Genomic DNA, 16,092 nt, shown 5'->3' on the forward strand with positions numbered 1-16,092 from the left:
TTTCCTATCAAAAAACACCCCTACTAGGCATGAGAGCACAGAGTGGTCAGTTCTCTAGCTGTGCTGAAAACCCAGCCTGTTCTACTCCAATAAACAGACTTGTCCTGGCATGCCCCCCCCCCCGCCCCTACACAGCTACTGGGAAGTTTGCTGCTGTTTCTCCTCCCCTAGCTCTCTGAGCTCCTTTTGCAGTTGGGAACAGAGGGTATGTGATCATTTATAACAAAGGGGAAATAAGGTATTTATATTTTTTTTAAAAAAACTATACACAAATGTTTTGCCTTTCATTTCTATTTTAAACCTAATGGGATATTTTACAGGGTGAGGGTTCACATATGGTTTAATTAAACATATATGTCTAAACCCAGGTTTCACACTGCTCTGACATGAAAGTCGTGCGACTTCTGATCTGACTGCCCTGCAACTTCAGTCTGACTGTGATGGAACCTAATGTGACTTTTGACACTGGCATTGAAGTGGTATCAAATTCAGTCCAAAGTAGTGCAGAAACCTTTTCTAAGCTTGGAGTAACTTGTGTTGGATCAGTTAAGACGGCTCTCATAGGGAAACATTAAATTTGACATGTCATGCAACTTGTGCTGTCACAAGTCGGATCCTATGTCACACCAGTGTGAAGGGTTGGGTGAGGGATGTTCACTGGCAGGCTGCATACAAGCAAGAAGTCCAGGCAAAACCTAACTAACGCTAAACCTGCTCTGTGCCACATTCTAAACCTAATCTATCTAACCCTGTAAAGCAAAAATCGTTGTACTTACCTTTTCTACAACCGATCCAGTCCGGTCTCCAGAGGCGGAAGCTGTTAGCTGTAGAGGACCGACAACGGCTGTGAAATGCCTGGGAAGTGACGTCACCCAAAGAGTTACTATGGGGCTTCCGTTATCGGATGCCTCCTCTGCACCCGCTTCCACGCTGAAGCCGCCACTGACAGCTGATGCTGGGGCCGGACCAGATCTGGTGTAGAAAAGGTAAGTACAGTGATTTTTGCTTTGCAGGGTTAGATAGATTAGGTTTAGAATGCGGCAGGTTTGGAGTTAGGTTTTGCCTGGACTTCTACTTTAACATGAAAAGTCAGTAAACAAAGAAAAGTTACTGCTATAAAGACATATTCCCAAGCCAATGTGTATTAAAATTATATTAGTAAACAATTACACACAAAACTTAATAAAAAAAGGTGACTTCTTTGCCGGAGGAGAAGAACATTTTTAATTTATTCCTTCCCTGGAAGAATTGTAACAGATGCGAGGCATTAAAATGCTCTGAGCTCTGCAGGGGTCTAAGGAGGCAACGCGACTGTTCAGATATATTGTGAGATAATGAATCAATTCATCATATTCCTCATAAACATGTACATAAAAAATGAACAGGACTTGGTTGATTTACAGAAAACACCTCAAAAATAGAACTGTCTCTTCTACTGGATCCCAGAAACCAGGATAAAAAAATATTGTTTTCAGTTTTATCAGGGGGAAAAAATGAGTACTGCTTTAGTACATAAGGCTGATTTGTCCTTGCATGTCACTGATGGTAGCTATTAATAACCTGTCATAAAGCAGTCCTAGAATAGGAAGGGAAGTCATTGGTGTTTATAAACCATTAATCACAATAAATAATATAGGAGTACAAGCCATATAGTGGTGTGTGGTCACAGGGTATACAGTATATAGTATCTGCCTAAAAGTTCTTTCTCTGTTACTCATTTTATGAGATAGCATTTTACAAATGATCTCACTACACGGGTTTGTCATTGAAAGTGAAATAACAGTTTGTAGTAAATTTAAGGAAATGCTTGCGGCAGAATCTTGAAGCACACTGAACATGCTTCATAGCAGGGAGTACGCATGAAGACCAAGCCTTTTCTTGCACTTTAACTAATTCAGCTCCAGAAGGTTTACCCCCCCCAACCCCCCCTTATGACCAGGCCATTTTTTTGTGATATGGCACTGCGTTACATTAACTGACAATTCCACGGTCATGCAACGCTGTACTCAAATAAATAGTTTGTCCTTTTTTTCCCCACAAATAGAGCTTTCTTTTGGTGGCACAGGTGCATCTCATAAAATTAGAATATCATCAAAAAGTTAATTTATTTCAGTAATTCAATTCAAAAAGTGAAACTCATATATTTTATATAGATGCCTTACACACAGAGTGATATATTTCAAGCATTTATTTCTTTAAATTTTGATGATCATGGCTTACAGCTAGTAAAAACCCAAGATTTAGCATCTCAGAAAATTAAAATATAAATATTAAAAATTAAAATATATATAGACCAATAAAAAAAAAAAACAATTTAACCACTTGCCGACTGCCTAACGACGATTTACGTCGACAGTCAGCCCCTCACAGGCAAAGTGACGTAGTACTACGTCGCTAGCCTGTGAGACTCTAGGGAGCGAGCGCGCGCCGCTGGAGGCGCGCTCCCGCTCGCTCACGGCCCCCCCCCACGCGTGTGAGCGGCGGACCCGATGTCCGCCGGTCACTCGCGATCGTCGGTTACACCGGGAGAAAGGCAGGCGGCTAATGTAAACAAAGCCGCCTGTCTTTCTCCCCTGTGTAACAGCAGAGATCATACGGTCCTGCTATGTAGGAACAATCCCTGATTGGCTCCCGATACATATTGTGGTCGGCAAGCGGTTAAATCTAATATTCATAAATGCCCAGGCCTCCCCAAATTAGGGAAGCTTTAAGACTTTTTAAAAAGATAGTCCACCCAAAATTAGTTTTTTAGTTTTTGAATCACTAGCTGGTTTCAATAATGTTTTGGAATTTTTATTCCAATTTCTGCACCACAAATGCCTCACTGTTGCATTCTTCATGATAAAAATATGAAAACCCAATGTGGGGATTGTGAATCAATGGGCGCATGAATTCTTAAAGGAACCACATTCCTAAACCCCTGGGAAGGATTAATCCCAGAGAGACCCCTCAGGACACAGGTGGAAGTGATTCTGGTTCTATGAACTGAGTATGTGGAGGTTTTGCTTGATACATGCTTCATTCTTCCAGAGTGGAGATGAGAGTTCTGGGAGCCTGGAGGGAGCACATGGTGTCCTATGCAGAAAATTTTTTATTTAATTCACAGTGGAGTGGGTCACAATAATCACGGAGGGTTAAAAACATTGCCTCGCCCTTGCCTCCCGGCATTCTAAACCTCTAAAGGGGCGACAGGGGCCAGTGCCAAGGGGTAATAAATGATATTAAAACTGGTGCAGCACTACCCAAAAATTATATACACGTTTCTCACAAAAATATATATGAATAATGTGATATTAAATAAATATATAAGTGCAAAATACCACACTGTACCAAAGATGGTAAAAAAAAAAAATGAATAAGTCCTTCCACGAAATACAGTTAAAATCTGTATATACAGTGGGTACGGAAAGTATTCAGACCCCCTTAAATGTTTCACTCTTTGTTATATTGCAGCCATTGGCTAAAATCATTTAAGTTCATTCTTCTTCCTCATGAATGTACACATAGCACCCCATACTGACAGAAAAACACAGAATTGTTGACATTGTTGCAGATTTATTAAAAAAGAAAAACTGAAATATCACATGGTCCTAAGTATTCAGACCCTTTGCTGTGACACTCATATATTTAACTCAGGTGCTTTCCATTTCTTCTGATCATCCTTGAGATGGTTCTACACCTTCATTTGAGTCCAGCTGTGTTTGATTATACTGATTGGACTTGATTAGGAAAGCCACACACCTGTCTATATAAGACCTTCCAGATCACAATGCATGTCAGAGCAAATGAGAATCATGAGATCAAAGGAACTGCCTGAAGAGCTCAGAGACAGAATTGTGGCAAGGCACAGATCTGGCCAAGGTTACAAAAAGATTTCTGCTGCACTTAAGGTTCCTAAGAGCACAGTGGCCTCCATAATCCTCAAATGGAAGACGTTTGGGACGACCAGAACCCTTCCTAGAGCTGGCCGTCCGGCCAAACTGAGCTATCGGGGGAGAAGAGCCTTGGTGAGAGAGGTAAAGAAGAACCCAAAGATCACTGTGGCTGAGCTCCAGAGATGCAGTCAGGAGATGGGAGAAAGTTGTAGAAAGTCAACCATCACTGCAGCCCTCCACCAGTCGGGGCTTTATGGCAGAGTGGCCCGACGGAAGCCTCTCCTCAGTGTAAGACACATGAAAGCCCGCATGGAGTTCGCCAACAAGCATCTGAAGGACTCCAAGATGGTGAGAAATAAGATTCTCTGGTCTGATGAGACCAAAATAAAACTTTTTGGCCTTAATTCTAAGCGGTATGTGTGGAGAAAACCAGGCACTGCTCATCACCTGTCCAATACAGTCCCAACAGTGAAGCATGGTGGTGGCAGCATCATGCTGTGGGGGTGTTTTTCAGCTGCAGGGACAGGACGACTGGTTGCAATCGAGGGAAAGATGAATGCGGCCAAGTACAGGGATATCCTGGACAAAAACCTTCTCCAGAGTGCTCTGGACCTCACACTGGGCCGAAGGTTTACCTTCCAACAAGACAATGACCCTAAGCACACAGCTAAAATAACGAAGCAGTGGCTTCACAACAACTCCGTGACTGTTCTTGAATGGCCCAGCCAGAGCCCTGACTTAAACCCAATTGAGCATCTCTGGAGAGACCTAAAAATGGCTGTCCACCAACGTTTAACATCCAACCTGACAGAACTGGAGAGGATCTGCAAGGAGGAATGGCAGAGGATCCCCAAATCCAGGTGTGAAAGACTTATTGCATCTTTCCCAAAAAGACTCCTGGCTGTATTAGATCAAAAGGGGGCTTCTACTAAATACTGAGCAAAGGGTCTGAATACTTAGGACCATGTGATATTTCAGTTTTTCTTTTTTAATAAATCTGCAACAATGTCAACAATTCTGTGTTTTTCTGTCAGTATGGGGTGCTATGTGTACATTCATGAGGAAGAAGAATGAACTTAAATGATTTTAGCAAATGGCTGCAATATAACAAAGAGTGAAAAATTGAAGGGGGTCTGAATACTTTCCGTACCCACTGTATATGTGCAAAGTGTGATAGATAATAGATAGACAAAAAAGTATGTCTCTTAGTGGAGTATACTGTAGTGTAGAAAATAAATGCGCAACTTTTGCCAAAATCTTGCGTGATAGTAATCCCACTGCTCCATAGATAGGAAAAGATACACTCCACTCAGTAATATGTGGGTCTGCTCACCTACACTTATTACCTGTAGGCTTAGACAGAGGTCAAACAAGCTTTTCCCACCAGTGGGTATAAATCAATAATCTGCTTTTTGCTCTCACCTCTCCAACACTCCTCCTCCGCATATCACAGAAAATGTGTATGTACGTATAGGACAAAGAAGGAACTAATAATGCTCACTGTATACTTTATTAAAGATAAAGGGTACTGTAGGTAGGTAAACACTCATATAATCTAATACATAACCGTACACATGGTCATCGTAATGTACTCCAGCTCACCCGAGGACTCCACACTTGCAAACTTTACATTTGAATGGGACTTTCTAAATAGGTCAATCTGAATTTCTAACTGGTTTCCATGATCTTTTGGAATTTTAAATCTAATCTCTGCACCAGAAGTACCTCACTTCTTCTGTTATATCCTTCATGATAAAAAATATGAAAGCCCAATATGGGGTGTGTGAATTAGTCATGGCTCTGGCAAGTTAGGCCTGAGCACTCAAGTGTTAAAGGAGTTGTAAAGTCAGAAGGTTTTTTATCCTAATGGATTCTATGCATTAAGATAAAAAAAAATCTGTGTGCAGCAGCCTCTCAGCCCCACTAAAACTTACCTGAGGTCCCTCTCTGTCCAGTGATGTCCACAAGTGTCTCAGCCATCTGCAATTCTCCCTCCTGATTGGCTAAGACACAGCAGCAGTGCCATTGGCTGCCGCTAATGTCAATCAAAATCAGCTAGCCAATCAGGAAAGAGAGAGAGAGGTCAGGGGTCAATGTCTAAATGGACACATGGAGCTGTGACTCGGCTCGGGTGCCCCCATAGCAAGCTGCTTGTTGTTGGGGCACTCAACTGGAAGAAAGGGCAAGGAGCACAGAAGAGGGACCCGAGAAGAGGAAGATCTGAGCTGCTCTGTGCAAAACCAACTACACAGAGGAGGTAAGTATAACATGTTTGTTATTTTTATAGAAAAAAAAAAAGAGACTTTACAATCACTTTAAGAGCCGGTCCACACTAGCGCGACTTGTCAGGCGACTTGTCAGCCTGACAAGTCGCGCTCCCTCGCGGTCCATTGACCACTACAGGACCCATTCTAATAGGAGCGACACAAGTCGCTCCGACTTAGAAAAAGGGTCCTGTACTACTACGGGGCGACCTCGGAGCGACTTGCATAGACTTCCATTATGAGAAGTCCCTGCAAGTCGCTCCGAAGTCGTGGTGCATGGTAATGCACAAGTCGCCCCCGAAGTAGTAAGGAGTCGTGTCGCCATAGTGTGAACCGAGCCTAACACCTCCAAAACTGAAATCCTTTAGGCTCTATTCACACACAATAGACAGCTGCCAAAAAGGTAAACTGCAGAAGTTTCCTCTCTGGCAGCTGTCTGTTCTGGCTGTAGTAGGGGGCAGAGTGGTGTGTGATTCAGTGCATCACTTGTTCAACCCCCCCTTTTTTTTCCTCACTCAACTTTATTTGAAGTGTACAAAAGTACACTTCATTCATCTCACTGTACAGCAGCACAATGCTCTGTGCTGCTGTACAGTGACATGCAATCCTGTACAGTGCACTGAGATAAAATGCAGCATGTCTGTTTTTTATTGCAGCTGCAAGTTGCGTTACAGTGTGAAGGCGACACACAGAAAACAATTGTATTCAATTGTGTCCTTGCGGTGACCGGCACTTTACAATGCAGTAAAATGCTGTTCACTGCACATAATGTAAATTCAACCTTAGCTATTAAACAAACTAGTGGGTTTTGTGACCAGCCAGCTTGTACCAAAAACTGTCATGTATTGCCTAAAACTATGCTTATAGATATAGATAGAACAGGATTTAGCTACACGCTGTACTTTGTAATATTGGGCTCATTCACTAAGTGCCAGTTCACACCACAGAAACGGATGCGTTCCAGATGCTTTTCTGTGTTATGGAAATTAATGGAGTTTGGAGCATAGAAATTCGCTCGGTGCGCTGAAAACTTTGCTGCGCTGAAAAGTGCACTTGCGAATATTAATACGCGCCAAGGGCCATCAATCCCTTGTACTGAAAAGTACAATGTACAGCTCTTTTGTATAAAGAAATCCTAGCATGCTCACCATCCCCAAGACACATATAGGAAAAGAAATAGCCGCACATCCAGGGATTCCAATAGGTTTCAAATACCTTTATTTCCAAAAAGTTGCAAGTGATGACACCAAAGACACCAGCATGAAGTCTCGTAGACGCGTTTCACACATACATCTTGTGCTTGTGCGTAATGATTAAGCACAAGATGTATGTGTGAAATGCCTCTACGAGACTTCATGCTGGTGTCTTTGGTGTCATCACTGCAACTTTATGGAAATAAAGGTATTTGAAACCTATTGGAATCCCTGGATGTGCGGATATTTCTTTTCCTATAAGTGTTCCCATGGAGGCGGGCCGGGGCCAGCACTCTATTGGATATCCTATCTCCTGGCAATCACCACACACTATACACCTGGAGCAGTGTTTTTCCTTTCTTCAGTATCCCCAAGACACAGATTCACACAGGCTGTTGCAGTTTGGATGTCCATCGAAGTCGTCCTGCCCAAGGCAGCACTCTTGTTTATTTTTTATAGTCAGAGAAAAAAAGGGTATTACAGGGGAGGTGGCGTTAACACAACCAATCACAGACATGTATACTTTCAAAAATACAATAGGAAAGGGGAGTGCATGTTTATGGACAAGCCCGACCGTGTGCATGAGTTCCCAACTGTCAAGTGAAAGCGAAACAATGCACTATTGCTAAAAATGGCTGCCAAACACTATCGTGGATTCTCATGCACTCAACCACGCTAATTCATAAGCATGCACTCCTGTCATAACTTGTTAGAGTGAATCCTATATAATATAGTTCATAAAAACCATATTTGATAGTGAATATGCTTTTGTTCCAGTGAATGAGACTATATCTGCAAAAGGAAATAGCAGCAGTGTTTCAATCATGCGGATCAAGCATAATAGAAAGCTACCAGCCATTATTCCAGAAAAAGGGCAGATATTTATCAAAACGATAATAATTCCACATCACAAACATATCTCCACCAGTGAATACCAGGGCCCAGGCTGGCTGATATACATTTGCGCGGTGGAGTTCACATCGCATTACCATAGATCCAGACCAGCGTTCGCTCCAGCAGTAGCCACTCAGCGGTAGCCCGCCGTTCGGGAAAAATGTCCACACAAATATTAATAAAGTTTCCACAACATCTGCATGCACGTTTTTGATGCGTTTTTGATGCAGTCCAGTGCATTCCCCCCCCTCTTTTTCCTTAATCTAAAGACATGTGTGTTACAGTGCATTTTTGGTGTGTTACAGTGCATTTAGGATGTGTTTTACAGTGTTCCAGTACAGTCCAGTGCAGGAAAAATGTGGCCAGGTATTGAAGGATAGAGGTCTTTCTGGTTCAGTGCTTCTTACACTGTTGAAGGTCATAAAGTCTACTTCTAGGAAGATCTATCATCGTACGTAGAAATCGTAGATCTCATGGTGTGAATCGCTAAAGATGCATCTTCGCCTTTTTTCGGTGGCTAGGATTTTGACCTTTCTTCAAAAAAGTTTCTTCAAAGGCCAAGTGTAGGCTTTGGCTGTGTTTTTCCAACGTCCTTCAGCTAGGCATGCCTTGATTCACACTTGTATTCAAGGGGTTCACCATATGGCTCTTCCGAGGCGATCTCCGCTACCTCCGTTGGATCTTAATTTGGTATTGTCTGTTTTTTCAAAAACCTCCTTTTGAGAACATTACACTGTCTCAGAAGGTTGCCTTTTTGGTGGCTTTTACTTCTGCCCGCAGAGTATCTGAATTGGCGGCGCTGTCATGCCGTTCACCTTATCTGGTGGTCCACAGAGATAAAGTGGTACTTGGACCTAATCAGTCGTTTCTTCCTAAGGTGGTTTCTAATTTCCACCTGGATGAAGACATTGTGCTGCCTTCATTCTGTCCGAAGCCCAAGCATCCCAAGGAAATTGCTTTGTATTCTTTGGATGTGGTTCAGGCAATTAGAATTTACCTGCCGGCTACTGAATCTTTCAGGAAATCAGACTCTCTCTTTGTCCTCACAGAAGGACCTCTAATAGGATTGGCTGCGTCTGCAACAACCATATCCAGATGGATCAGACAGACGGTGGTACAGGTTTATTCACTGAAGGGTCAGGTTCCTCCTTTCCCTGTGAAGGTGCATTCTACTAGGGCGCTAAGTGCCTCTTGGGCTTTTCGCTATCAGGCATCAGTATTGCAGGTTTGCAAGGCTGCAACTTGAACGTCTGTGCACACGTTCACAAATTCTACACAGTAGATGTGTTGGCATCCTTGGATGCTTCTTTTGGCTGCAAGGTTTTGCAGGCTGCTGTTTAAAAGAGAAGTTTGTCTCTTTGAGGGTGTACGTTGTTTCTGCGGGAGCTCCAGTTGTTCCTGGTTGATGTCCATGTTACCCGGTTGGATAAGTTTAGCCTTGGGGGAATTACGTTCTTTTCTGCGTTGTTTTTTCCTCCACTCATGCAAATACTGCTTTGGGAAGTCCCAATGGTCTAGAAGAATATGGAGCTGCATCTGTTAATGAACGATAGAGAAAACTGGATTTTTGACTTACTGTAAAATCCTTTTCTCTGAAGTTCATTGACAGACGCAACACCGCCCCTCTATTTATGAGTGGAATGTTTTTTTTTTTTTTTTTTTACTCTAAACACTGCTTGCAACAAAACTGAAGCCTATAGCAGAGTGTGTGGGTGTATGCCTGCAGGGACTGCCCCAAAGCCACGGTAAAGATTTTTCCTGCCTAGTGTCCTACTCCTGTAGCGGGCAGCATAACTCAATGGTCAATGAACTTCAGAGAAAAGGATTTTACGGTAAGTCAAAAATCCAGTTTTTCCTCAAAATTCTACAAACAATACCTCATAATGGCAATGTGAAAAAAGTTTGTTTGAAATCTTTGCAATTTTAATAAAAATAGGACAGGGTAGAAAAAAGAGGGGGTGGGGTATGTATCTATGCCAAGAATAATGTAATGGTGATAGAGAGGAATGTTATTATGGAAGGGATGATTACGGAGATAGAATCCATGTGGGTAGAACTCCATAGGGAAGAAGTAAAGGGAAAAGTAATTGTGGGGGTTTGTTATAGGCCCCCCGACCTAAGGGAGGAGGTGGAGCTGGAATTTATGTCACTGTTGGGTAAAGCGGCAAAGCTGGGATCAGTCATCATATTAGGTGACTTAAATTATCCCGACATTGACTGGGAAGAGGTGACTACACACTCACAGAAGGCCCGTCTCTTCATGGAAACCTTACAGGACAACTACATGTCTTAGTTGGTGGATTCTCCTACTAGAGATAATGCAGTGCTGGATCTATTGATCACTAATGGCTCTAGCGATCACAGGATGATCACATTTAACGTAAATAACAATATAACAAGGCAAGAGGGGAACATAAGAACCCTAAACTTCAGAAGGGCAAACTTTCCCAAATCGTGCTCAATGATGGAAAGGGTAAACTGGGACCAAACCCTAGGAACACTGACCATGGAGGAAAAATGGGAATGCTTTAGGAACATATTAAACAAATGCATCTCACAGTGCATTCCTATGGGAAATAAATTTAGAAGAGACAAAGCCAAACGTGGCTGGCTAAACCGTAATGTTCAAAAACTTATTAGGGGAAAAAAAATGGCCTTCAAGAAATATAAATCAGAGGGCACATTATCGGCTTTCCAGCAATACAAGGAGGCATATAAGAAAAGTAAATACGAAATCCCAAAGACTAAAATCAACTTTGAGAGACAAATAGTGGAAGATAGTAAAAAGAACCCTAAGAAATTCTATAAATATATCAACAGCAAAAAAACAAGGGCAGAGCATGTTGCACACATAATTAACGATGACAGGAGGGTGGTTACAGAGGACACTGAAAAGGCAACCGTGCTTAATGCTTTTCTCTCCTCAGTCTTTACACAGGAAAAGGAGGGGTACACTGACCTTTACTGTATGGTTAGCAGTAATTCACAGGACTTGCCGCTATGGCTAACAGAGGGTGAAATCAAGGAAAGGCTGGATAAATTGAACACAAATAAATCACCAGGCCCGGATGGCGTACATCTGAGAGTACTCAAAGAACTTAGTAAAACTATAACTGTTCCTGATCTTTGCTGACAGTATTATGACAGGAAATGTACCGGGGGATTGGAGGAAAGCTAACGTGATACCGATATTCAAAAAAGGGCAGAGGCATGTCCCGGGAAATTATAGGCCGGTCAGTCTGACATCGATAGTATGTAAACTTCTGGAGGGGATGATAAGGGACTATATCGTAGAGTTTGCTAAATACAACAACATCATCAGCAGTAGTCAGCACGGGTTTACTAAAGGGCGTTCTTGTCAAACCAATCTCTTAACATTCTACCAGGAGGTGAGCTGTGAGCTAGATAGGGGGAGACCAGTGGATGTGGTGTACCTGGATTTCGCTAAGGCGTTTGATACAGTTCCCCACAAGCACTTAATTTATAAAATAAGGTCTGCAGGCATCGACCACAAGGTTTGCTCTTGGATACGGAACTGGCTAAAAGGACGTGTCCAAAGGGTGGTAATAAATAGCACATACTCAGACTGGTCTGGGGTGGTAAGTGGGGTCGCCCAAGGCTCAGTCCTGGGACCAACCCTGTTCAATTTATTCATAAACAGCATTTGGGACGGGATCAGTAGTTCTATATCAGTTTTTGCAGATGACACAAAATTGGGCAGGGCAATAACTGCACAGCATGAGGTAAATATCATACAGAATGACCTGAACAAAATAACAGAGTGGGCAACGACATGGCAAATGAGGTTTAATGTGGAGAAGTGTAAGATTTTGCACTTGGGGAGTAAAAACATAAAAGCACAATACACTTTAGGGGGGGAACCTTTGGGGGAGTCAAGAATGGAGAAAGATCTGGGAGTCTTAGTAGAGGATAGACTAAGCAATAGCATGCAATGTCAATCGGCAGCTGCCAAAGCCGGCAGAATATTAGCATGCATGAAGAAAGGGATGTATTCCAGAGATAAAACTATAATCCTACCACTTTATAAAACTCTGGTCTGTCTGGAGTATTCTGTCCAGTTCTGGTTGTCAGTCCTCAGGAGGGATGTGTTGGAGCTGGAGAGAGTCCAGAGAAGGGCAACTAAACTAATTGGGGATTGGAGGACATTAATTATGAAGAGCGTCTACAATCGCTTAATTTATTCTCTCTGGAGAAGAGACGCCTGAGAGGGGACATGATAGCCATTTATAAATACCTCAATGGTGATCTCAGCATAGAAAAAAAGCTATTCAGTCACAAGGATTGTATGATGACTCAAGGACATACAATGCGATTAGAGGAGAAGCGTTTTGACTTCAGGCAACACAGGGGGTTCTTTACTGTTAGGGCTACAAGATTGTGGCCTCAGGCAACACAGGGGGTTCTTTACTGTTAGGGCTACAAGATTGTGGAATTCTCTACCACAAGAGGTAGTTTCTGCGGGAAGTATAGCTACTTTCAAAAGACTCTTGGACGTACATCTCAAGGATCAGAACATTAAGGGGTATGAGAGATGATTACGGCCACACACACCTACACAGGTTGAACTGGATGGGCTATTGTCTTTATTCAACCTCAACTACTATGAAAAACAAAGCACACGTACATAAGTATTCACAGACTTTGCTCAATACTTTCTTGAAGCACCTTTGGCACCAATTACAGCCTCAAGTCTTTTTGAGTATAATGCTACAAGCTTGGCACATCTATTTTTGGGCAGTTTCTTCCATTCTTCTTTGCAGGACTCCTCAAGCTTCATTAGGTTGGATAGCGAGCATCAGTGCACAGCCATTTTCAGATCTCTCCAGAGATGTTTAATCTGGTTCAAGTCTGGGCTCTGGCTGAGTCACTCAATGACATTCACAGAGTTGTCCGATAGCCACTCCTTTGTTATCCTGGCTGTTTGCTTAGGGTCGTTGCCTTGTTGGAAGATAAACCTTCGCTCAAGTCTGTGGTCCAGAGCACTCTGGAGTAGGTTTTCATCAAGGATATCTCTGTACATTGCTACATTCATCTTTCCCTCAATCCTGACTAGTCTCCCAGTTACTGCCGCTGAAAAACATCCCCACAGCATGATGCTGCCACTACCGTGCTTCACTGTAGAGATTGTATTGGTTAGGTGATGAGCGGTACATGGTTTCCAACAGAAACGTTGCTTGCCATCCAGGCCAAAGAGTTCAATCTTTGTTTCATCAGACCAGAGAATTTTATTTCTCATGGTCTGAGAGTCCTTTAGGTACCTTTTGGCAAACTCCAGACGGGCTGTCATGTGCTTTTTACTGAGGAGTGGCTTCCGTATGGCCACTCTACCATAGAGGCCTGATTGGTGGAGTGCTGCAGAGATGGTTGTTCTTCTGGAAGGTTGTCCTCTTTCCAAAGAGAAACACTGGAGCTCTGTCAGAGTGACCATTGGATTCTTGGTCACTTCCCTGACTAAGGTCCTTCTCACCCGGTCGCTCAGTTTGGCTGGGCGGCCTGCTCTAAGAAGAGTCCTGGTGGTTTCAAACTTCTTATGGATGATGGAGGCCACTGTTCTCATTGGGACCTTCAATGCTGCAGAAATGTTTCTGTACCCTTCCCCAGATCCTTGCCTCGATACAATCCTGTCTCTGAGGTCTACAGACAATCCCTTGGACTTCATGGCTTGGTTTGTGCTCTGACATGCACTACTAAATGTAGGGCCTTATATACACAGGTGGGTGCCTTTCCAAATCATGTCCAATCAACTGAATTTACCAGAGATGGACTCCAATCAAACAGGATGCACCTGAGCTCAATTTTGAGTGTCATGGCAAAGGCTGTGAATACACATGTACATGTGATTTTTTTTTTGTTTTTTTATTTTTAATAAATTTGCAAAGCTTTCGAACAAACTTCTTTCATGTTGTCATTATGGAATATTGTTTGTAGAATTTTGAGGAAAATAATGAATTTAATTAATTTTGGAAAAGGGCTGTAACATAACCTAATGTGGAAAAAGTGAAGCGCTGTGAATACTTTCCGGATGCACTGTAAAATTAGTTTTCTTATTCAACACCTGCGATTACCCATTCTGGTATACAAATATCGACTAGAATTTTTGGTAGAGAACCACCCTATTGGAAGCCTCACTAGCAGGTGATGAATCTGATGAACACACTTAAGCCTAGTACACATAGGCCGAATGTTGGGCAGCATCGGCCAGTTCAATAGAAATGGGGGACAGTTGGTACATGTGTACTGGAGTTGGTCCGACAGAAGCCAGACATTCAACGGAGTGTTCTGCGGTGGCGGGCGGTCCCCCTGTCACAACTCAATAGCTCAGCAGGGGAGATCACTGTACTAACATCGGATCGTTAGTACAGTGGCTCCGACCTGAGCTGTCAGTTTTTTTCCGTTCATCCCAGCAGCTTAAGTGCTCATTCACACTTGCTGGGTCCATTGTGGTGTGTTAACGACAAATGGATTAACCACTTGCCGACCACCGCAAGTACATATACTGCAGCGGTCAGCCCCCTCTGGGCAAAGTGACGTATCGGTACGTCACTCGACCGCAAGCCATTAGGGGGCGAGCGCGCGCCGCCGAAGGTGTGCTCCCGCCCCCGCTCGTTCACTGCCATGCCAGCACGAGTGACCGGCGGCTCCGATGTCTGCTGGTCACTCGCGATCTCCCGCTGGAGAGGGAGAAAGGCAGGCGGCTGATGTAAACAAAGCCGCCTGTCATTCTCCCTGGTGTAACTGCAGAGATCATACGATCCTGCTATGTAGGATCGTATGTCTCTGTGGTTACATCAAAAGCCACGCCCCTTTACAGTTAGAAGCACGCCCCTAGGGACACACTTAACCCCTGGATGTCTAATAAAGTTAACCCCTTCCCTGCCAGTGTCATTTTTACAGTAACAGTGCATATGTATAGCACTGATTACTGTAGTAATGTCACTGGTACCCCCAAAAGTGTCAAAAATGTCAGTCAAGGGTCCGATCTGTCCGCCGCAATGTCGCAGTCCCGCAAAAAAAAAATTGCAGATCACCGCCATTACCGCCAATAAAAATTACATAAATCTTTCCCTTAGTTAGTAAACGCAATAACTTTTGAGCAAACCAATCAAAATGCGCTTATTGCGCTTTTTTTCACCAAAAATATGTAGCAGAAAACAAATTGGCCTAAAATGTTAAAAAATTTTGATTTTTAAATTTTTGGGGGGAATTTCATATAAAAAAATGTGAAAAATATTGTTATTTTTTCAAAATTGTTGCTCTTTTTTTGTTTATAGCGCAAAAAGTAAAAATGGCACAGTTGATCAAATACCACCAAAAGAAAGCTCTGTTTGTGGGGAAAAAAGGACGTCAATTTCATTTAGGTACAGCGTCGCACGGCCGTGCAATTGTCTATTAAAATCACGCAGTGCCGAGTCGCAAAATAGGCCCTGGTCTTTGAGCAGCCAAATCCTCCGGGGCTTAAGTGGTTAACATACGTTATGTTGTGCATTAACTTGTGTTGCGCTAATACAGTCTGTTCATAAATGAGCTCCCGAATATACCAAAACTGACCTAAAATCGTATCTGCAGTATTTTTTCTGTTGAAGTGCATCACAGTGCACAGTAGTGCATTCCCGCTCAGTGCGTTGAAATGCAGGTGAGCTGGGGTGCTATTCAAAATGAATGACATTGCAGTGCACTAACGCATGTTAAAGTGTTACTAAACCCAGGACCCTGCATTCACTATATCTGGTCTCCCACAGTACACAGAACATGGAGATGCAAAAGTTTTAGTAAATATAAACTGCAAAATACCTTTTCTCATCAACAGTTAGACCAGTCTTGTGACTTCTATCAGTGTCCGGCCAA

Source organism: Pelophylax lessonae (assembly GCF_965119305.1).
Source record: "Pelophylax lessonae genome assembly, chromosome: 1".
Lineage (NCBI taxonomy): Eukaryota > Metazoa > Chordata > Amphibia > Anura > Ranidae > Pelophylax > Pelophylax lessonae.